At 43.5% G+C, this 26,425-nt stretch overlaps 1 protein-coding gene and 1 pseudogene across 1 annotated transcript in view; both read right to left on the bottom strand.

Moving 5' to 3' along the window:
• Positions 1-26,425, bottom strand: part of ZMAT4 (zinc finger matrin-type 4) — a 262,765-nt gene that overhangs the window by 55,826 nt on the left and 180,514 nt on the right. The window lies entirely within an intron of this gene.
• Positions 1,725-26,425, bottom strand: part of LOC137756092 (BAG family molecular chaperone regulator 1-like) — a 49,173-nt pseudogene continuing 24,472 nt past the window's right edge.

The raw sequence follows: 26,425 nt of genomic DNA, 5'->3' as shown, positions 1-26,425 counted from the left end.
ATAGATATATCTCCTCATCATTCTATTCTATTATATTATAATGCATGGATCTGAATTTGTGAATTCACTTACCTACTAAAATTTATCTGTAATCCCCAAAATCAGTACTGGTGATGCTCTTTGGTCATTCTCAGACGTGTACAGAACAGCCCACATGCACATTCCTTGATGAGGCTGAACAGGTAATACCCCGTTTCCTAGTTTCAGCTCTCACACAGAGACGAACAGAGGATGGAGGTGGTGGGGAACAACCAATGTAAGGCAACAAGGTCCAGCTTCGGGGCCCGTTGATGGAATTTGAAACTCAACTCTAGCCCCTACTCATGGGGTAACTTCAGGCACGTTGCTTACCACTTCTAAACCTTATTTTCCCTTTTTGAATAAAAGGAAAATAGCCTTTACCGTCTGAGTTGTTTGCTAAAGATTCTAATCTATGTGAGATATGTATACAGATAAAATGATAGGCGTAGTTATTTTGTGATTTATAATAAGAAACATATATTTGGTCTTCACCCCTGTTTCTGGCACAGAGCTCCTAAAACCCTTGGAATTTCCAAAGTGAGGGCAGAAAGTTTTCTTTTGTTATGTTAATGAGGATGGGGCTGGTTGCCAGGAGAACCAACCATGTGATTAGAGGCTTAGAACTTTCAGACCCACCCTTCTGATTTTTGGCTGGAGGTTGAATCAGTCACCAATGGCCAATGATTTAATCAATCATGCCTATGTATGATAAAGCCTCCGTAAAAACCCAAAAGATTGGGTTTGGAGAACTTCTGGGTTGGTGCACATGTGGAGATGTGAGGACAGTGGTTCCCCTGGAGATGGCATGGAAGATCCTAGCTCCTTCCCACGTACATCTCTTCCATCTGGCTGTTCCTGAATTATATCTGTTTATAATAACCTGGTAATCTAGTTAAGTAAAAGGTTTCTCTGAGTTCTGTGAGCTGCTCTAGACAATTAATCAAGCCCAAGGAGGGGGTCATTGGAACCTCCAATCGATAGCCAGTGGGTCAGAGGCACAAGTATAGGTAACAACCTGGCCTTGTGACCGGCATCTTAAGTGGGGCTGGGAGGGCAGTATGGACGGACTGTACCTTTAACCCATGGGATCTGGTGCTGTCTCTGAAATGGCGTCAAAGTTTAGTTGAATAGTAGCACACCCAGCTGGTGTCTCAAGAATTGCTTGTTGGTGTGGGGAACTCCTTGCCAGCATTGGAATTGATACCAGAACCTATGTAGATATACATATTTCCACTGGGAGCAATGGTTCAGTATTTGTAATTTGGGGTGGGGGGATTTACAGAATAACTACCCTGGATAAAGAAGATTAATGGTATATACACACGATGGGGGAGGTCAAGACCATGCGAGGGTCTGTGGCCACTGTGGTGACTTTGGCTCTTAATCAGAGTGTCATGGCAGCCACTGGACCGAAAGTCAACAGGATCACTCTGACTGCTATGTTGAGAGTTGTCTAAATGCAGAACAAGAGCAGAAGCAGGGAGACAGTGTAGAGATCAATTACAGTCATTCAGATGGGAAAAGGTAGTGTTCTGGACCAGGGTAGTAGCCCTAATTTCATAAAATGCCAAAGACGAGCGCAGAATATGCCTTTCTCCCCCCAAAAGAGGAAAAGCGAGAGAGCTTTAACTATGCAATGTCTCCACGTCTAACACCAAGCTCTTCGTCTTCTATTCCAACTGCTCCTCCCACAGTGCTTTGCATCAGGTCCAGTGAGCACCGGCTAAGCCTTCAGAGTCGTCCTCCAAGCCCTTTCCAACCCCATCCAGCTCCCTGGTACACTGGGTTGGTTCTGTCTTCAAAACAGATCCAGAGCGTAATCTGACATTTAAGAAACTGTTTTGATTGCGGTAAAATACACGTAACATAAAATTTGCCATCTTAACCATTTTTAGGTGTACACTTCAGTGGCATTCGGTACATTCATATCACTGAGTTGCCATCACCACCATCCATCCTCAGAACTCGTTTCATTTCGCAAACCTGAAACTCTGTACCCGTGAAACAACAACTTTTTTCCTCTCTCCCCGCTGGCAACCACCGTCTACTTTGTCTCTATGAATATGACTGTTCTAGGTACCTCACATGGGTGGAATCATACAGGAATTTGTCCTTTTGTGTCTGGCTTTAGCATCATGTCTTCAAGGTTCATCCAAGTTGTAGCATGTGTCAGAACATCCTTCCTTTTTAAGGCTGCACAATAGTCCATTTGTATGGACATACTAAACTTTGTTTATCCATTTGTCCTTGGACACGTTGTTTCTACCTTTTGCCTATTGTGAATATTGCTGCTATAAGCCTGCTGTACACATACTTATCTGTTTGAGTCCTGGCCTTCAGTTCTTTTGTGTCCCTAGCCTGAGGTGGAATTTCTGGATAAAATAGATCCAGAATCCATCCCTGACACCTCTGCTGCTACCACCCTAGTCTAAGCCCCCATAATCTCCCATCTGAATGACTTCAATTGGTCCCCACACCCATCTCCCTGCTTCTCTCCTCTTCCCCAACTTTAGACCGTTCTCAGCACAGCAGTCAGAAGGATCCTGTTAATGTTTCAGTCCAACAGCTCCCATCACAGTGGCATCACATTGTCACTCTGTCCGGACCTCCCCCGCTGCCTCTGCCTCACCTCCCACTGCTCTCTGCCTTGCACACTCCTGTCTCAGCACCCCACCCCCCCCACCCCTTGCTACCCCCTCTGTCTGCTCATCCCCAGGGCTGTGTGTGGCTCGCCCTCAGCTTCTTCGGGGCTTCATTCAAAGGTCACCTTCTCCATGAGGCCCTCCCTGACTGCCCTAATGAAACTGCAAACCTCCTGCCCCACTCCTGTCTGTTTTCCTCTCATCTTTCTCCATAGCACTTACACCATCTATCAGATTATTGATTTTACTTTTTAAAACAATTTTCTGCAATGCTGCTTTAAAATCTAACATTCGAAAAGGCACAAATCTTTGTCTTTCTGTTCCAAGCACAGAGAAGTGCCTGACATAGAAGCACTCAGTAAATATTGGAATAGATAAATGGATGAACGAATGAAATGTACAATCATTCAAAGGTAATTCAGAGAAGGTGAACATGAAGATATGTTTAACCTTTAGAGCAATATCCAAAACAGTCCTTTCTTTTGGTTACCGGGATGGGAAAATTCATTGACCTATTATTTGAGTTTCATGGCTATTTAAAACCAATGTTAGTGGAAGGGAGAGGGTTTCAACAGTAACTATGCTGCTTTCTTCCTCCCATCAAGATTCTAATGTGCCTCTCCAAAAGGAAGTACTTGAAGATGCAGAGAGTATATTTTTAAAATTCCCTGAGTTTTATGATATAAGATTATACCACAGATTAAAAAAAAAAGAACACATGCAATTCATGTTTTTACATGCCAGTATGTTATATGCATAATTTGAACATGAAAGTAAGGTACCATGTATATTAGTGAATTGATTTTGGAATTCTATGTGAATGTGTATAGGAAAAGAAATAAAACATTAGGCCTACAATCCAGTGAGATCAAATCCCAACAGCTATAAAATACTGCTTTGATACCCCAACTGACAGTTTCCAGGATTAACTATCACCAGGTATGTGAATTGTTACAGGATTTTTTTCTGATCAGCCAATACAAATGACTATTCTTTAGTCAACAGTTACAATCTGGTGGGAAATTTTGACTGGAAAAGAGTTAATTCAATAAGGTCAGTAGGCATAGGCAAATCAATCAAAAGTTGTAAATTTGAGATTTTCTGAAATCTTACAAATGTCTGACACTGACCTTCTACTCCAAAGTATTTCTAAAACGAATTTTAGGGCCCCAGATTCACTCATTGCAATTTATTTTATCGTTTCTCTTCTTTTTACCCCATTGCACTTTAATTTTATAACACTCCGGCTTCCTCTATTACTTGGTTATAGCCATGGAGAACGGGAAATGTCTGATTCATTTATGTATTTCCAACATAGGGTCTGGCACATAGTAGGTATTCAATTGAGGTCTATAATTACAGTTAATCAGTAGGACTCGGTCAAATACACACATACACAAATGCACACACACATAAACGCATACACATAAACATGTATACATACATATACATACACACATACACATGTAGACTTAAATGTTTCTATGCTGACTTTCAGGAAGTTGAAGAATTCGATTTCCAAGGTAAAATTGGGAAAAACTTCACCAAAGAAGGGCTTCCCTAATATAGCAGGTCTTCACCATTAAAAGAGCTAAGATTCTCTTCCCTTTGGTAAAAATAGGGGCACACCTCGTCTGACGACGTACCATTTTAGGGACTCATCAGCTTGCTTTGAACCTAAGAGTTGGCATTTGCGTTAGTGTGCAGCTGTGTGTGCCGGGGCATGGCTTCCTCTCCAGGGCTGTGCCTCGAGGCAGGTGGGAGGGTGGGGTGAAGACATCTGGAAGGAGGATGGAGGAGGATGGAGATTGCTTGAGCATGCGCTGTATAAGGAGGAGCGTGGGGAGGCATCACTCAGTCCAACTGAGCCCTCAGTTCCCAGCACAATCTCTTCTTCTGCCTGCCCTCCCTCACCACCCTCAGTGCCCGAGTCGCCCTCAGGATTCCTTGGACCGTGATGGTGTCTCCTGGTCATGCAGAGTTTGCAAATGTTCTTGGTCTTGAACTATTCAAACTAGCACACTATTTTTTTCGATGTTTTCATCTCCCCATTTAAACTAAAAACTGCTTTGAAGCAACGATGGCATCTCAGGACGGTCATCCTTTTACCTACATCTGCACCTGCAAAGAGCTCTGCTCACAGCGCTGCTCACAAAATAGCTGTGCAATCCAACAGGTGTGTATGTGTGTGTGGGGGGGAGGGATGTTGGAAGGGAGAATGAAGGTGATGGATAAAGCTCTTTTTTGCCTTATTTCCATAAATTGGACATCTGTCATTCCTGCTAGGACAAAAGTCAACAATAAGGAAAGTAGAGTTTCCATCACATTCAGATATTCTGTTATTCCGACCTCCTTTCTGGCCTAAGCTGTGCTAACTCTTATCTCTAACTTCTCCCAAGATAAAAATGAACCAATTAAAACATTCCTACACAGCTCAGTACAGGATGCCAGAGGGTCCTGCCTGGGTACCAGCCTGCAGATCCTTCCTTCTCCATCACAGTGGACCCAGCTGCCCTCAACAACGGGCAAATACACACACATACACCTAACACCTAGCCGCACCTTTGGCAGTCCCAAGAGCCCCTGCCAGCCAACCTTAGGCAGGAGGAAGCAAGGAAGTTCTGATCCCGGTAATTTGCTTCTGAAGGGCTCCCAACATCTAGGCTGTGTAACTCCATCTCACCCCAAGTGTGGAGACTAGATTCTCGGCTTGGTCGTGATGCCTGAGTCCTCGTGATGCCTGAGCACACTGGAGAAGTGCTATTTCCTCGTGTCGGTCCCCTGCTGTCCCAGTCCCCTTCCAACTGCCTACAAAAAAGCCCAGCAAGCCATTCCATCCTTCCCGTCAGTTCCAGAACTCCAGCAGGGTGGAAGTTAAGTAAAACTTTTGTCCCTCTGACCAGGTGGGTTTGGAAAAAAATCTATGTAATCTATAGCTGAGCACTTAAATGTCAAGCACGTAACATAGACAGGCAGCAGGATAAGACTGTCCTCCATCCCTCAACTTGAAAATGGCTCTCACTCCCAGCAACTTTTATTGCTTGAATATTTTCAGTTGTTGAAGGAAAGGCTTTATTCATCTGATGTGCCATCAGGGAGAACCGAAGATCAGGTGACACCCGGTTGAAACAGGGTCAGGATTATAGGGCAAGGGAAAGCTGAGGATGGTTCCTAGTGGTTTGGACTGAGGCAGCCCTTTTCCACTTGAACCAAAACTTGCAGTCCGGGTACCAAAACCGAGCAGCATAGTGTTTTCCGAGACAGGTTTAATAAGCCTTGTAATTTAGCAGGTCTCCAAAGTTCCCAGGAAGGGAGGAGGTAAATAGCAGAGAAGCAAGGAAGGGGGCAAAGGTGAAAGGCAAGGGGGAAACTGGGGCCTCTGAGGTCTGTTTTATTCCCCTTACGTGCTCAGTGCTTCTCAAAATATCTGTGATAAAGAACCAGAATTTTTTGTTTTTATTGACTTTTAATTTTCAATATGTTGCAGACCGCACTTCTGTGAAATCCAATAAAAATTAAATTAGTAGGAAAATAAAATGAAAGCAAAGGCACATAAAACACCAGCTCAGAGTTTTATTATCAGCTTCAACATGCTTAAAATGACTCTATAAAGTTAGGGGGGAGAGTTTCTAAACGTTTACTCTCAATGTCTATGCTTATCTCATTGCAGACCAGTAAAAACTGGTTCTCAGAGCATCACGGGCCATGAACTACTTTTTGAGCAGAATTGAGCTTCTTCATTGCCTCTAGATCTCAAAGCCCCACCTGCCCACAGGAACATCCCCCGCTTCACAGCGGGCATCCCTGTGGCTGGCTAGTACTTTCCTGACAGCAACCTGCTGACCACCGCCCACAGGTGGTCCCCATGCTCTTGTTTTCAGTGAGAATTTACATCCCAAACCCACAGTTAGGCACTAACGTCGGCCAGCCTGATCACCTACCAGCACTTGGAATGTGGCCAAACCCCAGAGACACCTCGCTGTGACAAAATAGCAAAGCCAGACCTTTTATTCTGCATTCTTCTCAATTTTCTTCTTACCTCCCCTCACTTTCTCGATTCCTTGATGGATAACTGATTCAACACACTTTGGTGTGCCATCCCTCCAAACTTTTCTTGTAGCTTTGGACCATGGTTTCCCCCAAGTTTCATGTCCTTTCTGTTCCCTCAGCTCCCTTTGAGAAGATGTCCCAGGTTCCAGCTAAGCCGGCAGAGCCCCCATTCAGAGGAGTCAGGTCACAGAATTTGCTGTGTTAATGGCCAGATCCAAGCCCTAGTCCCTTTACTCTGTCCCAACATACACTACAAAGAATCCACAAATAAATCCCCGCTCATTATTGAATCCAGAGCGTGGAGAGCGTGCGTTGTATACAATAAGTCCAGGAAACTGAGAGATTATTCACAGAAGCCCACACGACTAAATTTAAAGAATATGCAAAATACTGTTCACATGTACAAAGGCCACCTGGGTGTCTACTTACTTTTATCTTGGATCAAACAGGCAAACCTGTGTGAGCACATCATGCCTTAGGCAGACACAGTATTACAAAGCAAAAATGGGTTGGGTGAAGCAGTGATGCAGGGTTGGAATTCATCCCACGAGGAGATATCCAAAGGAAATCACACAAAAAATATCCTAATCAAGTGGATGATCCACCAAATCATATACACTTTTTTTTCTTTGCATCTGTTTGGAAAGCTTGATTGCCAGTTGAACCACTTAAGGGAAGAGGAGTCGTCTGCTTCATGTGGATGAAAGCAGGACGCATTTCTTTCATAAATGACATGAATACAATTTAATTCTGTTATATTTTCTGCTTGGGAAAAGTGCCTGGATTTTACACAGAAATAAGAATTCGATGTTGGCACATTTGCCATGTTTTCTTGAGACTGTAAATAAGAAAGAGATGGTGCCTTGTGCATTTCTGAATCGTAGGTTATGTCTTGGATTCAAATGTGCAGCCTCTGTAAACAGCAGAAAGGAAAGATAAAGATGGGGCAACAAGAAAAGGAGGCTGTGTGCGAAACCCAGGCTGGTCCTAGACTAGGCTTCTTCCTATTTTCAAACTGAGTAACCAGATTTACCCTTTGCATTACTCGGCTGGTCTCAGCTTATGTGTGTGACGGCTGTTATGGAAATTTCTCTTCGTCACCACATAAATAGACAATTATCATTTTCAAAAAGAACCAAGGTGGCATCTGCACTTTCCTTTGAGTTCTAAGAACAAGTGGTCTGTGCTTAATTGAAAAGTTCCTTTGGCAAATACACGAGTTGTGGAATCTTTTGCTATAGAGAGTCACGTAAAAGTAGTTTTAATGAACCAGGTAATGGCTTATTTGACTGTGCCCTTTTATCTTAGCATAAAAGCATAAATATTCTATTCAAATGCAGAAAATCTATTCAAGGCAAAAATACCAGCCTAGTGCATCAGCTACAACACTCTCTGGGTTGTGGCCCATTTAAAGGACAATGATATGTCATCATTCATGGTGTCTGCCTAGAATTTGTATGTATTATCTGTGGGATATAGCTGATCTCTGAAAATTCACACTTCAACTTATTGTCTAGTGCATGTAATCACATTTAGAAAACCATTACTCCTTTCTACACCAAATCAACGTCGGATTTCCTTCTGGGAAAAAAAAAAAAAAAGTAGGATGTTCATTATTCTGAGCACTAGTAAGGGAGACCAGTAAAGATGAAAAGTAAAAGTCTCAAATGTTCAAATGGTTTCTCAAGAGAGGTTAAAAATAAAATTTTACTATCATCTATTTTAGTTTTACAGACAAGCAGCTTAAGTGCCACAGTAAACTGGGGAAGTAAGGTCTGGAACTCTCCCTGTAACCTAGAGAGCTGATTTTTCAGCAAGCGTTTTTAATGGTCAGACCTGCATTGTCATGGTTGAAAGGCAGAGGTAGTCCAGAGGAGGACAAGTTCACGGGTTTTGGGTTCAAACAAACCTGAGGTTTCACTCCCAGTCCCAGGACTTACTGTCGTGAGGCACTGAGGCTCAGTTTCCTGCTTTGCAAGAATAAAGATCATTTCATTCACTCTGGAGGGTTATTGTGAAGGAATGAATTGGCAACATATATAAAGGACCCAGCACAGTTCATGGTATATTACAGATACTCAATCAGCGCTCATGCCTAATCTCTCCTTTTCTCTCTCCCACGAGTCTATTATGCTAAATAATAGCCACTAGCGTTCTGGGGCAATATTGCAGCCCAAAGATTCATTTGTGTGCCAACACAACTAGTGGGTAGGAAACGCAGGTTCTATGTCAAAGAAGTCACTTGTGACACCCATAGAAAATTTCTAATTCCATATTCCTGGCAACTCTTTGTCAGTTTCCTTTATTGCTACCCCTTCCCATGTACACACAATAGCTGTTCCTTATACACTGATATTCCTCAAGCTTCTGTGCTTGGCTTTTCTCCTTGATCTTCACTTATCACTGATCTTACCCACTCAAGGACTCCAGCTTCTACCTCTGTGCTGATGATCTGAAGTCCATACGGTCAGTCCTGGCCTTCACGCCTTAGCTCCAGACCCACGTATCTCATGGCTGACTGGCATCTTCACCTGAGTGACCCCCAGGCACCTCAATCTCACGTCCAAAACAGTCTTCACTCCCTCAACCCACTCAATCCTCTTACCTCCCAATAAACCTGTTTCTCTGATCTCCTATATTCTGGTTTATTGTATTCCTACCCAGTCATTCTCTAAACTAGAAATTCTTCACCTGCCCATTTAAATTGGTTAAATAAGCTTTACCCTCTTCCCAAGATTCCTACATTCACTATCCTATTCAGCTATGGATGTTCATTCCCTCCTGCCTCTTCCCACCCCCACCTGTAACCTGCTCCTGACTTCCTTATCTATGCATGTAGCAAAGGCAAATCTTATCTGGAACCTTGGATTTCCTCAACTGGCCAGTTTCCTGGACTTGATGCCACCACTGGGGGCCAGGAAGTCACTTGGTCTTACTGAGAGCACCAGGCCAGGCACGTGCACTGGGTGACTGGTTCCTTCGGCTACTTCTGGACTTGAAAGAAACATCACGCTGCAGGGCATGGAATCTGGCATCCCAGAGCAGCCTCTGAAAGCTTGGGTGATGCAACCTGATAGCATGAGAGAGTCAGCTTTCTATACGGCCAATTTCCCCCAAAGAAAATCAGAGATGGGATAGATCTGGACAAAGGAATTCCCCCTTGCTCCTCCCTCTTATGGGCTCTTTTAAGGTAAGCTTCCTTGATAGACAGTCCAGTGGCATTCCACATACTGACTGACAGCCCTGCTGGGTCACCTCTGTATCTTCTCACAGCCCATCATGAAGCAGCAGCTCACACAGAAATGCATCACGTTTCATTACATCATATCCTTCTCTGCATCCCCTCCATGGTTCCTCACTTCTGCTACCCTGGGCTTGCACCCGACAAACAAAGCACTGATATTTAATCCTTGCCTTGAGCTCTGTTCTCTAGGGAACCCAGGACTAAGAAAACTTCTAAAAAAGATTTTGCACAACTTTAAATAAAAGGCCATGTTCAATAAGATAAGAAGGCTTGGCTTACTTTCCTTTTTCTGCAGCAAGTATTAAAAGAAAAAGTAGTTTAAGAGTCTGTTGGGGGAATGCTACATTCATTTTACAAAATTGTGCCTTAGGTTTTCTAGCAGCCAGAATGAAGAAAGAAACATAATGGGTTTCATAAGTTAATAACAATTGGAAGTACATTTATCAAGAAAAAGTATCTCAACTCTGACTAGACCCTGAGCTTTGGGAGGAATTTGTCATGATGTCATGACGATCTTTACATAAGAGTCATAAAGTAATGCAATGAATCATATATCCTTTATATTATATATTTTTTACAAAATTTTAAAAAATACACAGAATGTGCATTTTTCTTACACTAGAATTCAGGGAAAGGCAGTGCAAGATTTTAGGACAGTAGTTGTAAAACACTGATCTACACAAGAAGTTTCTTTAAAATACACATTTCAGGGCCTCATTCCAGACTCATGAATCAGAATTCCCAGGACTAGAGATATGTATTTTGGACAGGATGAAGCCAGTGCACATGAAAGGTTGAATACTGGCAATTTCCAATCTAAATGTTACCTAGAAAAATGGTACAACTTTGGTGGCAGACACAGCTTCTAAGAATACAGTCTAAATGTTATCCTAGAATGGGGGATCACTACACAAAAAGACACCATCGTTTGGATTTGAGGAATTACGAAATGTGTATAAAGCTAAAATGAAATGGCAAATTATGGATCAAGAATATGGTGAATGTTCTTTGAACAAATATCTGTGACACACCCTCTGTGGTTACAATGCCTTAGCTAAGTAAATGGCATGGGACATGCAATGTGGGATCCTTAAAAGCAGAGGCAGGGTCCCAACCATCCATAAGCTTACAGGATAATTCAGAAGAAGTGCCACACAACAAAAGGTTATATCACTCAGGGCGAGACGATGTACCATGAATTATGTCCACGGATGCAAACTGTCTCCTGAATATGCCAGCCACTGAGGAAACCCAAGACCAGCCAAATGTTTTGCCTTTTCCAAAAGGAAGCTTTCGTCCCATAGATAGTTTTGCTGCTGACAATTGCTGTGAGATTAAAAATACAACAAATAAGGCACATGGTACAGATCAGAGCACTGGAATGTTCTCAGAAATTCTACCCCACTCTCCACTTTCAGAAAGTATGACTGAGACAGCCTGGCTGGTCAGAGTTGAATCACCTTTGTTTTCTTTCTATTTTTTTAATTTTTTAAAATTTTTATTGGAGTATAGTTGCTTTACTATGTTGTGTTAGTTTCTGTTGTACAGCAAAGTGAATCAGCTATATGTAAACATATATCCCCTCTTTTTTGGATTTCCTTCCCATTTAGGTCACCACAGAGCACTATGGGTAGAGTTCCCTCAGCTATACAGTAAGTTCTCATTAGTTATCTATTATATACATAGTATCAATAGTGTACATATGTCAATCCTAATCTCCCAATTCATCCCACACCCCACTTCCCCCTTGGTATCCATACGTTTGCTCTCTATGTCTGTGTCTCTATTTTTGCTTTTTTTCTCTATTTTTGTAAATATGATCGTCTATACCAATTCTTTTCAGATTCCACATATGTGCGTTAATATACCATATTTGTTTTTCTCCTTCTGACTTACTTCACTCTGTATGACAGTCTCTAGGTCCATCCATGTCTCTGCAAATGACCCTATTTTGTTCCTTTTTATGGCTGAGTAATACTCCATTGTATATATGTACCACGTCTTTATCCATTCATCTGTCGATGGGCATTTAGGTTGCTTCCATGTCCTGGCTATTGTAAATAGAGCTGCAATGAACATTGTGGTACATGACTCTTTTTGAATTATGGTTTTCTCAGGGTATATGCCCAGTAGTGGGATTGCTGGGCCGTATGGTAGTTCTATTTTTAGTTTTTTAAGGAAACTCCATACTGCTCTCCATAGTGGCTGTATCAATTTACATTCCCACCAACAGTGCAAGAGGGTCCCCTTTTCTCCACACCCTATCCAGCATCTGCTGTTTGTAGATTTTGTGATGATGGTCATTCTGACCAGTGTGAGGTGATACCTCATTGTAGTTTCAATCTGCATTTCTCTAATACTTAGTGATGTTGAGCATTTTTTCATGTGTTTTTTGGCCATCTGTATGTCTTCTAGAGTAATGAGAATAAAAACAAAAATAAACAAATGTGACCTAATTAAACTTAAAAGCTTTTGCACAGCCAAGGAGACCAAAAACAAGATGAAAAGACAACCCTCAGAATGGGAGAAAATATTTGCAAACAAAGCAACTGACAAAGAATTAAACTCCAGAATATACAAACAGCTCATGCAGCTCAACATCAAAAAAACAAACAACCCAATCAAAAAATGGGCAGAAGACCTAAATAGACATTTCTCCAAAGAATCACCATTGTTTTCTACACATTAACCTCCAGGCACTAGGTTTCCATGATCTGGGTGTGTGGCAATGAGCCGACACACCATGAGGAACAGTACCATTTTAATATGACTTCAGATTCAATGTTTAGAGGTATTTTTAAACATCAGTCCAATTCTAACAAAGAAAAAAAAAATTCTTTGTCCTGGGGTATCCAGGACAAGGGCAATGTGAGGCAGTGTTTTCATTTATAACAGAGTCCCGCAGGACCTATTGGTATTTATCTTCTACATCACTGCTCTAAGAGGCTAAACACTCACAAACAATTCTATCAGAGGGTCTGAGGATAAAAAGCACCTATAAATAATACTTCCTGACACCAAATATATTTCATAGTGTCTAACAGATGCACCAGATTTTAAAAAGGAAACCATGGCTTAAATATCTTTTAAGGGGATGCAGTTCGTGTGGACAGAAAATCAGATACTCTTGAGTACGAGGGTTTTAATTGTCTTTTGAGACCTTTAAATCCAAGCTCCTAACTCATTTGTTTAATGTAAAAACTGAAATTGTGTGATCATTTTGATTGAGCACATTCCATTTTTCCTGCGACTAGAAAAAAAAATAATTACAAGTTTTAATGGTCAGAGCCACACTAAAGATGGAAAGGAGAAGTGAGGGTCTAGCTCACTCAGGCTGACCGTGCATTAGCCTGAAAGACACAGCTTCCTGCCTCATGCCCCGACATGCTATTAAGTGGCATCTGAGCTTGGGTTTCTCTGGCTGATTCAAGGAATCAAGTGCAAGAATTTTATTCTGAAGACAATTCCAGGAAACACTAATGAGGCAGTAGGGAAAGGGGTAAGGAAACTGGTTAATGAAAGATTTGTTCCCCAGTAAGCGAGGTCTAAGAAGAAGGCTGAACCCCGCTGGGGCCTCTAGGAGTGAGTGTCCAAAGTGCCTGTCAGAGAGTAATCCCATCTGAGGGGTGAGGATACACCAACTCCTAGTCAGTCATGGAGAACAGGCTGCTGGGGGAAGGGGCAGGAGTATTAATTCTCTGATGGTTTCAGCCTGCCACAGGGACAGCGAAGCGGACTCTGGTGACCCGAGAAAACCCTTAGACAAAGAGATGCTGGTGGCGACGGCCTGAGGTCAAGGTGACGTGCACTGAGGCGCCGTAGGTGGGGGGTGATATGGGCAGAGCGTCAACAGGGTTGGCCCCAAGTGGACTTGACCTCATGCGCCCATTCAAACTCTCTGTAGTCAGGAAGATGGCGGGGGCAGGGGGGCGGGTAGAAGAGAAAAGGTCAAAAAATAATAAGAGCAGATAATTTGGTCTTCTCTACTTGGATGGGGCACACTTGGCTGGAAACAGGCAGAGCTCACACAGGTGCCCGTAAGGCAGGCACTGATGGGGGTGGGGGTGCCGTGAGCCCAGATGGGGACCACAGGAGAGGCAAGCGGGGAGAGAAGCAGAGACAGAAGCTTTTGCTCAGTCCCTGGGGTAACAGAGGGGGAGACAGGGCAGCTGGCAGAGGCGAGGTCCAAGGAAGCAGGTGCCAGAGAGATGCAGGGCCAGGGAGACACGAGCAACATCTAGTGCAGAGCCCTGGCCGGGCAGCGATTCTATCTCACTTATCTCTTAGCATCAGCTCCGCACTGCTGACAGGTAAAGCAGAGCACGGAGGGTGAATCGGGCACCTCTCCACCCCAGGAAGGAAGAAACACGCCCTGGCAGAGAGCAGAGGGATGAAGGGAGAGCACGTCCACCACAAACATCCCAAGTGCATGCCCTTTAATTGTGGGTCAGTGACGTCTTTTTCAGACTTGAAGCCCAGCCCATTACCAACAGCCCAAGACACGTCAATCTAGTTTCTCAGAGTGAAATCACTTACAAGGAAAACGCACAGTAGAAAACACAATAGGCCATCAGCCAAATAAAATCCCAGCGTTTGGAGGCTATTTGTCATAACATAGAAATCTAGATTTTTCTCACCAGCTGAATACATTGTCCCCTACGTATGAACCTTCAAGTTGTGAGCTTTCAAAGATGCGATCGTGCGTTCCATCAACGACAGGCATGAGTGAAATGGCAGCTTGCCGTCCGTCTCCTATTGCTGACGATTCTTCAGCTCTACCGTCTCCCACCTGCTCTCCCTCCTCCAGTCAGTAACTCTTCTTGCCTGTTCACTTGATGCCAGCCGCTGTGTGCCAGCTGTTGTACTGGACTACTGTACTGTTCAAGGTACTGTACTGTGAGATTAAAAATGTTTTCTTTATTTGTGGTGTTTGTTTTTTATGTATTATTTGTGTGAAAAGTATTATGAACCTATTACGGTACAGCACTATATAGCCGATTGTGTTAGTTGGGTACCTAGGCTAACTTTGTTGGACTTACGAACAAACTGGACTTATGAACTCGCTCTCGAGACAGAACTCGTTCGTATGTAGGGGACTTAGTGTGTTCCGAGAGATCCCAAGATATGGAAGTGTCTGGGCTCGTGGCTTGTTCAGGAAGGTAGCAGGCTGAGAACTGCTATAGGGCAGGAGCCCTGACCCATCCTGCCACTCTCTATGCTGAAGGGTCACGGCAGAGGCACTCTTTAAAGTGACAAAAGTCTGGGTGTTTAGAGCAACAAGAGAGTCGAAGCTGGAGCTAAGGTTGATGTGGGAACTGTCAGAAGCCCCACTCCTACTCCATCCTTCCCCAGAGCACGGCAGGGCTGGTGGCCACAGGGCACAGAACCAGGACAAAGCGAGGCCTTTCCTGCCCGGGGATAGGGGATCTGCCACCTGACTAACATCCCTTTTTTTTTTTTTTTGATTTTTTTTTTTTATTGAAGTATAGTTGATTTACAATGTTGTGTTAATTTCTGCGGTACAGCAAAGTGACTCAGTTATACACATATAGGCATTCTTTTTACATATTCTTTTCCATTATGGTTTATCACAGGATATTGAATCTAGTTCCCTGTGCTATACAGTAGGACCCTGTGTTTATCCATTCTAAACATAAAGAGTTTGCATTTACCAACCCCAAACTCCCACTCCATCCCTCTCCCTCCCTCCTCCCCCTTGGCAACCACAAGTCTGTTCTCTATGTCTCTGAGTCTGTTTCTGTTTTGTAGTTTATTCCACTGTTAAAGACCATTTTTGTGGGATCCTTCCTACAAGATCTAGGAATCCTGTGTAATAGCAAAGCAGGGACTTAGGTCAAAGGAAGACATGTTTGTTTCAGATTTTGAGATGCTCCCAATGTAAAGTCGACCATATGTTATTATAACACAAATTATCCAACCAACGATTCCTCACTCCTATCACTTGTTTACAGATCTTATTAAGTTCTTGATCCAGCCACTGGGGTTTGCCGTTGCTTCTATTTGAGTCATCCCATAACAAATGGCCCTGATAGGTTATAATTCTGCGATTACAGTGCCTAATACAATCTGTATGCGAATGTGCACAAACATGTTTCTCTCTTAGTGGTTTTCTCAGGCAAGCCTTTTTGCTGCTCAAGCTCCTTTCAAGCCTGTGCCATACATTTATTTTTCAGCAAAAGCATTTGATTATATATCCCCTGCTGCGTATTCATTTCTAATGCATCCTAGACCATTTGGAATTCTTATAAATTCTTTATGGAATTATATATATTCTAACATTAACAATGTTCTGTTTCACAAAATTGAGGCCTAAGTCGTTTTATTAGAGAAATGACATCCACCGTTATTGAGCTCCATCTTTATAACCTAATAAGAGTGGGTGATGCCCTGCAAGGATAGTGGGCTGGCTGGGAGACACTGTGATTCTAGTCTCAGCCCTACTGGGAAGGGACTTGGGGGTGGGGTGCTTGGGAAAATGACTCAGCGTCAGACACAGGGCTTGTGCCCATGAGACAGGCCTGCACACACCAGGACCACCTGTGGAAAGGCAGCAGGTGGAAAGATGGGAAGATGTTGGAAGGTGCAGGCAAGGCCAGAACTTGCTGCATTAAAGGATGAAGGCAGATACAAGAGCATGAAGATAGCCCTAAACCCATACTCTAATCTGGAGGAAAATGGCTGGAAGAGGCTGTAATTCCACTAGCTGGTGCTTTGAAGTGGGTCCAGGTCTGAGCAGCTGGTAATCTGCAAAGACTCAGGGATTCAGAATTTGGAGCAGATAATAAGGACAGAGGAAAGAAGAGAGAGTCACCCCGGTGGTACCAGACAGGGCTGGGAATTTCAAGTCCCAAGGTTAGAGCTGAAGGAATAAGCAACAATAGTGACATGATGTGACATCCCTGAGCTAATGGCATCGACTCCTCGGGCCCTGCCCTTGGGCATGTTTTGTACCACGTTCGTAAGTGGTCCAGAGGCCTCTGCTTTCAAGGTCAATGGGAAATGGTGGTGATGGTGGGGGTGTGGAATCAGAAAAACACGGCATGTGTCTCTTTGGATTTTCCCCTCTGTAAAGTGAACAACTTGGACCACATCTCTAAGTGTCACTCGGTGTCTAAGTTTAATTATTCTAATGATTCTTCGCGCCATCTATGAATTGTTCAAAGCAGGTCAAATCATGTTTGGTAAAAGCTTACTCAAAGCTTTTCAATTTCAGTTGTGTCGGAGGCAACACACCAGTTACAAGGTCAGGGAATTTATTTTAAAGGCACCATAAATATTGAATATTTTGTATAGTTTTAGTAAAAATAGAAACTCTACTCCCATTTACTAAAATAACAGTTATCAGAAGCTTAGTAGTAAGAGTCAGTTCAAAGTATTTAACATGTTTAAACTGCCCATCACCAATACATGAAAACACAAAAGAAAAGTTCAATTGATAAATAAGCTGCTAATTCTTTTCACTAACCAATCACTATGGCTTATAACTTAAGCATATGAAATGCAGAAGAAACAAAATAGTTTATTTCAGACATCCAGAGTTTACACTTGTATCTGCCCAAAGAAAACGGTGAAAAGAGTGAATATGTGTGTAAGGTACACCATTGAAGGATACTGGGAAGGACCATGGACCCAAATACCTGTCTTCTCTCAACCACTTACGAGGAGGCCCCTCCAAGGCTGAGGCTGTAGACTTCCAGGAACCTGGCACGGCTGATGCATGCTTACAAAGAGGAAAGCACACTGGGCCAAGAATCAGTTCTATTCTAAATAGTGCCACTAACTGGGCGGCTTTGCACAAATCCTTCACTTCTCCGAGTTTTCTGTCTCATTTGCTAAAGAGGCTATTTAAGTCCAGCTCAAATGTTATGATGTTAAGAGGTTACTTAGCATTAACACTTCATTTGACACACATTTACCGCTTCCCTCACCAATGTGTTGGACTCTGTGTTAAGGGCTGGGAAGCAAGACAAATAAAACAGCACACGTGGCTTCAGGGAGCCGTCCGTCTGGCTGGGGGACCACCGAGGACACTCTGTTACTGAAGTCGGGTCTAGCTGCTCAAAAGCCAATATTCGAGAGGCAAGATTGGTGGAAAGGAAAGTTTGCTTTATTCTAGAGGCTGGCAACCGGGGAGAAGGTGGACTCTTGTCCAAAGGCCAACTCCCCACTGCCAATCAGTGGGCAAGAGCTTTTAAAGGGGAGCTTCAGGGGTGTATAGGTGGAGGGAGGGGGTTACGTGTAGAAACAGCACAGTCAGCTCTGACAGTCATCTTGAAATTGGTCCTGCCGTGGTCTGATCAGCGTCATCTTGATTGTTTTAAGTCCAGTTAAACTTCAGTTCCAGAGTTGGTTAGTTCCCATTTCTCTGAGGCCAGTTCTTGGAATTGTGGCCACTTATGTCATGGTTACAGTCTGGTCATCGTGTAGTTAACTTCTTCCACCTGGCGGGGGTTTCAGTATCTACAAGACATCTCACAGGACATGGCTCAGAATATTATCTATAGTCCTTGAGGAGGAACTAAAGGTCCTTGACTTTATTTAATAACTAAGGCTATTGTTATTTGGTCTTATTTGACTGATTTTCCTTTGTTTCTGTCTTTTCTCATGTCTCTGATTAAATTTATTCTTTCATTAAAGTTTTCCTACAGATAAAAAGTAGGCCAAGGACTTGGTGGGGTGGGGGATAGTGGGGTCTCTTCTGGGAAGGGTCCATAGGGTCCTGCTTGGTTTCATAAGCATAGGATGCTATACAGACAGAGGGAGGGTCCCCTGACATAACAGAAGAAGCTAGCTGGAGATTAGCAGCTGTCACTTGAGTGCCTGGCCTCGTGGCGGCGCAGTGGGGCAGCATGCAGCTCTAGGACAATGTGACATAGTGACAAGACGGCAGACTTGGAGGCCTCTCAAGGCAAACACTGTAACTCTAGGTGCTCCTCTGTGAATCTGAAAAACAAGACTAACATCATTTCCCTTGCAGGGTGGGTGTGAGGATAAAAGTGAGATAATGCATAAGAAAATACTAGTAAATGCCTAGCATAATTGTAATAGGGAAGAACAAATCTGACTCCATATTAGATCTGTTCCTCTTACTTTAACTTTTGTGCTCTGTTGCCTATGCTTAGTCACACTGGCTCTGCACCTTTTGTAAAAGAATGTTGCCTATAGCCTGAAATATACAGGATAGCCCATTCTCAAGGCTCTGACCTTTAAAGGTACAACAGTCCTCCATTCATATAGAGATAAAAAGTTGCAGAACAGAGAATAACATTTGTCTTGTTGGAGGTTTTCCAGGAACATCATTACCTAACCGATGTGGGCAGATGCAAGAACAAAGGATTCTGACAGCAAGAAGTCTGCAATAACCAACCACACCACCTCCCCTTTTAGTATAAAAGAAGCCTGAATTCTAACTCAGGCAAGATGGTTCTTTTGGACATTAGTCCGCCGTCTTCTCAGTCTGCTGGCTTTCCAAATAAAGTCATTATTCCTTGCCCCAACAATTCGTCTCCTGATTTATTGGCCTGTCATGTGGTGAGTAGGATGAGTTTGGACTCAGTAACTTAATTATTTTGGTGATTTTCATTTTTACTAATATGCAAGTTACTCAGAAGAGGAGCCAAGAGGCCAAGAAGACAGATGTGGCAGTTTTGCCTCAGCTTGGCCTTGCTTAGCCTGGCTGGAGGAAGTGGTCATCACTAGACTGCAGACCCCAGATCTCTCTTTTCCAAGACCGCCAGGGTATATCACGGCACAAGGGGACAAGGGATGGCATCTAGCATTCCAGCAACAACCAGAAAACAACAGTGCTCTTGGTTGTGGGAAATCCATCTCACAGGGGCATGAGATATGTTGAGTTCTGAAACCACAGGGACCCCGGACAGGTCACATCAATTCTAAGATGAACTAAACACCTCTTCTTCCTCCAAGTTTCACCCTGCCATAACAAACCCCAGAACTAACAAAGCCTCAGCCTGCCCCATCCAAGCAGCTACAGTGCTAACGTGTTTGACTCCAATGGGGGAGGCTTCTGTGATGGGTGGCCCTTTGTCCCCTGTATCCTACAAACACTCAAGGCTTAGGAGAAACACCAGTTTGCCAGATTCTCATCATTGGCCCAGTATCAATACCCTTGGCGAAGTGCATGGGTCTGCTCACCCCACTCACACTGCCTTTACCTGTCGGTGCCTTCAGGATCCTGCGTTTTCCTCTGTTGGTGCATTGCAAGGACCTGGGTATGGATCTGCTACAGACTGAGTTGTGCCCCCCCCCCCCCAAATCCATATGTAGAAGCCTTAACTCCAGTGTGACTGTATCTGGAGATGGGGCCTTTAGGAGGTAATTAGGGTGAAATGAGTTCATAAAAGTGGGGTCCTAATCTGATAGGACCAGTGGTCTTATAAGAGGAGAGAAAGAAATCTCTTTCTCTCCGTATGCACGCACTGAGGAAAGGCACATCAACTGAAAAAAAAAAAAAAAAAAAAAAAGCACAACCTAAGAGTTGAGAATTTTGTTTTATTTGGTAGACTTTCTGAGGACTTAAGCCTGGGATGCAGCCCCTCAGGGAGAGACTGCCCTGAAGAGGTAAGGGAGAAGCCAGGATCTATCTATAGGTGTTTTTGCAACAAAAACCAGGTAGTTGGAACATCAAAAGATCACTGTTAATTAAAGAAAACCAGATTCATTAAATTCAAGTTAATGAATTTAGTGCTTTCCTATGTATGAGAAGATGCAAGGGCCAGTATCCTGTTTTTCTCCATCCTGAATCCCCTCAGGGTGCACACTGGCGGGGTGAGGGAAAGTTCGAGACTGCGGTGACAGCTTGATGGCAGCAACATCCTTTGATATGGCAGGTGGCATTCTTTGTCCACAAGCAGGTAGGGAACAGCAAGAAAGTGACCATCCGCAGACCAGCAAAAGAGTCGCCACCATAAGGTGAAAATGCTGGCACCCTGGTCTTGGACTTCCAGCCTCCAAAAGTATAAGAAGATGAATTTCTGTTGTTTAAGGCTCCCAGTCTCTGGTATTTGGTAATGGCAGCCCGAGCTCACTAAGACAGTGTCTACCTTCATTACCAAATTATGAGCACCTTAAGGGTAGAAACCTTGATTTGTTTGCCTTTGTTGCCCGAGCCTCAAGTGCCCAGCACACATTGAATTCTTAAGAAATGTTTGTGGAATAAGGGGATATCTGATTGAATGATTAGCTGTGAATATACCTCAAAGTGCTCATAGATTCTTCTCAGATCTCAGTACACATCCTCTTCCTGCCTGCTTCCAGAGAAAGGCACTGAACCACATAAAAGGATTCTCTCCTATGAGGGAATCTTCCATTTTTCACCCAGTTGCTGAAGAAGCAAAGCAGCAAGAGCTGGTTGAATCTAGTGGTCAGTGAGTAAATCAACACACATCCACTGTGCACCTCCCATGAGCCAGGCACTGACCCAACCACGGAGAATGTGTCTGTGAAGACAATGCACCGAGTGCCTGCCCCACGGAGCTTAGACTCTGATGAACTGAAACAGATATTAAGCATGTGGGGGAAAATCAGGTAATTGCAGATACTTCCAAGTGCCATGAAGAAGCTGAAACAAGGTAACGGGGTGGAGAGTGATGGAGCAGGGGCTGCCTTTCCTAGAGTGTTGAGAAGTATCCCTCTGGCAAGGTCCCATGGGAGCTGCAACCTGAATAATGAGAAGGAGAAGATCTGGGGAGGAGAATTCCAAGCAAGAGGAACAGCAAATCCAAAGGCTCTGTGAATGGACCAAGCTTGGCATGTCTGGTGGAAAGATCAGATTCGGAACATCGTGAGCAAGAGGAAGAGTGGAGGGACAGAGGGAGGGGAGGCGGGAGCCAGACAGAGTGCGCCTTACTGGCTCTGATTACAAGTTTGGACTTCATTTGGTTACAATGGGAAACCACTGGAGGTGTTTTCTCAGGGACGTGCAATAATCTAAGTTATGCCTTAGAAGTGTGACTCTTGACTGTTATGGGAAGAGAAAGAACATTGGTCTGGGAGAGTCGAAGTGGCTTTGACTAGGGTGGTCACAGTAGAGGTGGTTAAAAATGGCCAGACTCGGGGGCTTCCCCGGCGGTCCAGTGGTTAAGACGCCGCGCTTCCAATGCAGGGGGCGCTGGTTCGATCCCTGGTCGGGGAACTAAGATCCTACATGCCGTGGGGCATGGCCAAAAAGTTAAAAAAAAAAAAAAATGGCCAGACTGTGGGTATCTGTTTTGGAGTAGAGAAAAACTGGATTTATGGATGGATCAAATGTGGGACCGGAGGGAAAGAAAGGAATCAATAATGACCCGTATCAGGGTTTTAGCACGAGTAACTGCCAGGATGTGGTACCATTTCTGGCGACAAGGTAGGAAGCAGTGGTGGCGGGAGGGAGGATTGGCTCACCTGAGACCTGTTGAGGCTGAAATACTTATTAGACCCCGAGTGCACATGTAGAACAGGCAGCCGGATACATCAGTCTAGAACTTAGAGAAGAGGTCAGAGCTAGATAAAGAAATTTGTCAGTCATCAGCATAAAGACAGTATTTGAAGCCAAGGGACTGGGTAAGTGCATCGGGGGAGAAGACATAGATGGAAAAAAATAGATGATAAGAATAGACCCTGGGGCGCTTCAATTGCTAGAATCAGATATGCAAGAAGAAGCCAGTAGGGAGCCTGAGAAGGTGCAGCCAGAGAGGAGGAAACCCAGGTAAGTGTGGTATCTCGGAAACCAAGAGGAAATCAAAATGTTTCCTGTTGAATAAAATGAAGATTCTGACAAAATAGGAATTCGTATAGCTGCTTTCTAGGGATAGGAGCATCGGAAGGGATTTTAGACCTCAAATGAGGAAACTGAAGGAAATAAAGTCCCCAAGGATATACAGCTCGTCTGTGTAAAGGGCCAAGACTAGTCTCCAACACTAAACTAGCCTGCTAACTGCCAGCCCTGCGATCTTGACCTGTGCCACCTGCCCCATTGCATGCGGCCCTCCCTGATGCCCTGCCGTGAGCCGTAAACATGCAGGGTGTCTGGGGAATGGCAAAGCTGGTTAATATCTCTTTGTGATTGAGAGCGGTACCCAGCACACTGGGAGGACAGACCAGACCTTTATCCCACTGGTGTGAAGGTAGGCGTCTGTGACTATAGGAAGAAGCCCCTGGGTCTTTAGAATTAAGAGGAAGCAAAGCCGTTGATTGTTAACGGGAGATGCTGGGGGGACAGGCACCCGTTAGGATTCAACTGGAGAGGTAAAAGAAGGCACGGAGAAGATGGGGGTAGGCTGGAGAGAGCCATTTACAACTGCAGCCCTCTGCAGGAGAAGCTGGGTTTGGAGTTTGGGTAAAAGGAGAATAGAACCAGGAGCTGTGGAATTATCCATTGGATGAACCACATTTCCAAAACAAAGTTCAGCACATCTGACCCTGTGAAGCTCTTCCTGATCACCCCACTCTGAATTATGTGTTCCCTCTGCAGTTTTCCCAAATGATTCTGTGTATAAAATCGCATTGTTCTTCTCTACCTTTGTACCTATCTCCCCCACTGGACCGTGCCTGGTCTGGCAGACTGTCAGTAAGTGATTATTGAACCAATCAATAATCAAACAATGAATGGATCAGGAGATTTGACATTTGGTTTGTCCTTGAAAATCTGAGACATGTATTTCCCTTAAGAATACTGCTGCGGAATAGTCTACCAGAAAGGCTGAGATTTTCAAGGGCATTAAGCACACTGAGAATGTATCACCTCATTATGCAACGAGAACATTTTAGATATATCTGCAGTAGAGTTAGGCATTAGAATCTAATGCATAGATAAACAAAAGAATATAAGAATATATACACAAATACAAACCCATACACACATATATACTCAAAAGTCTATATATACATACATACAGGCGTGTATTTATATGTGTGTAAGTATATATACACACACAGAGAAAGAGAAAATATTCACTGTTTTACTGACTTTATGGACCAGGAAGACATACACACTCCTAAAATTAATATTCATTAACATTTATTAACACTATTGTAATTCAACTTATCATTTGAATTATAATATTTCTACCATTACAATTTTTTCTGCTATGTATAAGCCCGGAATAGAATTAAGACATCTTATACCTGTGAGATTTCAATATTTTCTAGGCTGATTTTCATATTCAAATTATTTCAACTTGCTTCTTCAACTTTAAATCTAATGAGAGCAACATCTCTTTTCTTATATGGTACTAAGCACTCTCTGTGTTCACAAATAGGTATGTTGATAAGGCTTTGTAATTGACACAGCCCTATTTCTTAGGGAGTCCTTGGAGAGGATAGGGAAGGAAGTGAGGATTAGTCTACAGATGCAGAGGCAGGAGGCCAAGGGATTGACTGCTGGAAGGTCTCACGTCTGTCTCTGTGGTGGGAGGGGAAGCCACCACTGAGAGTGAAGGTGATGGAGGTTAGGAAGAGGCTTGAAATAAGTCGTCAGCTTTGAACCGTCCACAGGGAACGGGAGAGAAAGTTACACAGAGATACACAGGAGGACTGAGCTCTGAGTCAAGAGCTGAGGAAGGATTGTGTTAATTTATCACGGCCCAAGGTTTAGGTGATTTTTCCCATTGGTGTCTCCACACCCTGATCACAGGAAAGGATGTGAAGATGTGTGGATGATTCCAGGTTACAGCCTGTCTGAGGGGGTGTAAACGCCAAGCGGGCAAGGGACCTGAGGGTACTAATAAGGGGGAGGCAGGTTGATGTCCAGGTTATCAAAGAAATGAAGTGAAGTCAGGAAAAAGTTGATAATATGGTATATATGGATCAAGGGACTAAAGATCGTAACCCTGAACAGTAAGATTTTGGAAGGTTTATTAGGCGCCAACTATTGTGTGAAGCATTTCACATACATTATTTCATTTCATAATAACTATGAAGTCTGCAGTATGACTATCAAAGAGGCTAGGTAAGTTATCCAAGGTCATACTGCTAATAAATGATAGAACTAAGAGGACTCAGCCCTCTCGTCTATTATATTACGAGACCGCGTGGTGAATAGTTACAGTGAAATTAAGAAACTGTTTTGAGCTTAGAAAGCTGTAGTCTGGGCATGAAATTTTGGATGGAAAGGAGGAATTACTGGAGGGCTGAAGGTCTAGAAGTTGGTAGCTGGGTGGCATGAGCCTCAGAGGAACATGATCTCTAATTTGGAGCAGAGAGATGGAAATTGGAAAATGTCACTAATAAACTACAAGGACGTCAACATTGCTTCTGGGTTATTTGTAACTTAGAATGAAAACAAGGAGTAACCACGAGGGAAACTGCCAACACAAATCTATGCAATACCGAATCACTACTACTTCGAATCTAAATACCTAGTGATAAAGATCCATCACACAATGGAAAACAAGATTGTATTTCTATGGCAGATCGTGTGGAAGCATATTGTAATGTCTACTTGAGAAAGCCTTACTTTCAGTCTTCCTTTTCTATTGGAATTCTACTTCCTGGCAAAACAAAAAACAAACAAACAAAATTTAAAAAAACTTATTCTCAATTCCTACTTAACGATTTGCTGCTCCATGTGAAAAGTTTCACATCACTCACGTGGCTTCCTCCACCTGGGACGTCCATCCGTCAGCGGCATTCATGCAAACTCTCTCTTGTCTGGACCAAATTCCACATTCTACACAAAGTTTTTCTTCCTTCTCCAAACAGAAGTATAGTCGGTCCACCGTATCTGAGAGTGGTTGAGTTCGCGGACACAGAGCCCAAGAACGCAGAGGGCTGACTATACTATATGCCACTTTATACAGTATAAGGGACTTGAGCATCTGTGGATTTTGGTATGGGGAGGGGGTCTGGAACCAATCTTCCCCAGATTCCCAAGGACAACTGTATATGCTACGTGTGCTCCAAAATCCCCAGCACATTTATTGGTACTTCAAATTCCTATGCTGCCTTTCATAGGTACATCCATAATCAGTAAAACAACAGCTCACATTCACTGCGAACGTCATATTCCCTGTCAGGCCTAACATGGGTCCCTTGAAATAGACTTTCTCTAAACCTCACACATCTCTTATGTAGAGTGTAATCGGTATCAGTTCCATTTTACAGATGAAGAAACTGAGGTTCAGAGAGGCCAAGTTACTTGTCCAAGCTCACACCACCAAATAGGAAGGGACCAATATTCAGACACAGTGATGTCTATTATTAATCTCGGGCCCAACCCCTGTAGTATTCTACACATACAGATTCACATTCTATAAATCCTGAAGAGTAGGTACAGGTTAAGATCTGAGTGTCAATGATCTTTGTACTTCCTGGAGTGCCCATGACAGTGCTTTGCCCATAACAGGCTGTGCAAAGATCCTGAGTGAGGGGATAAATGAATCAGGCTAGTAATAGTTAATAAGGGGAAACTTTGTTTCTGAGTATTTAAATAATTGTGGGAGAGGGTAAA

This window comes from Eschrichtius robustus, chromosome 21 (genome assembly GCF_028021215.1).
Source record: "Eschrichtius robustus isolate mEscRob2 chromosome 21, mEscRob2.pri, whole genome shotgun sequence".
Lineage (NCBI taxonomy): Eukaryota > Metazoa > Chordata > Mammalia > Artiodactyla > Eschrichtiidae > Eschrichtius > Eschrichtius robustus.
This window is presented reverse-complemented; position numbering and strand designations above follow the sequence as displayed.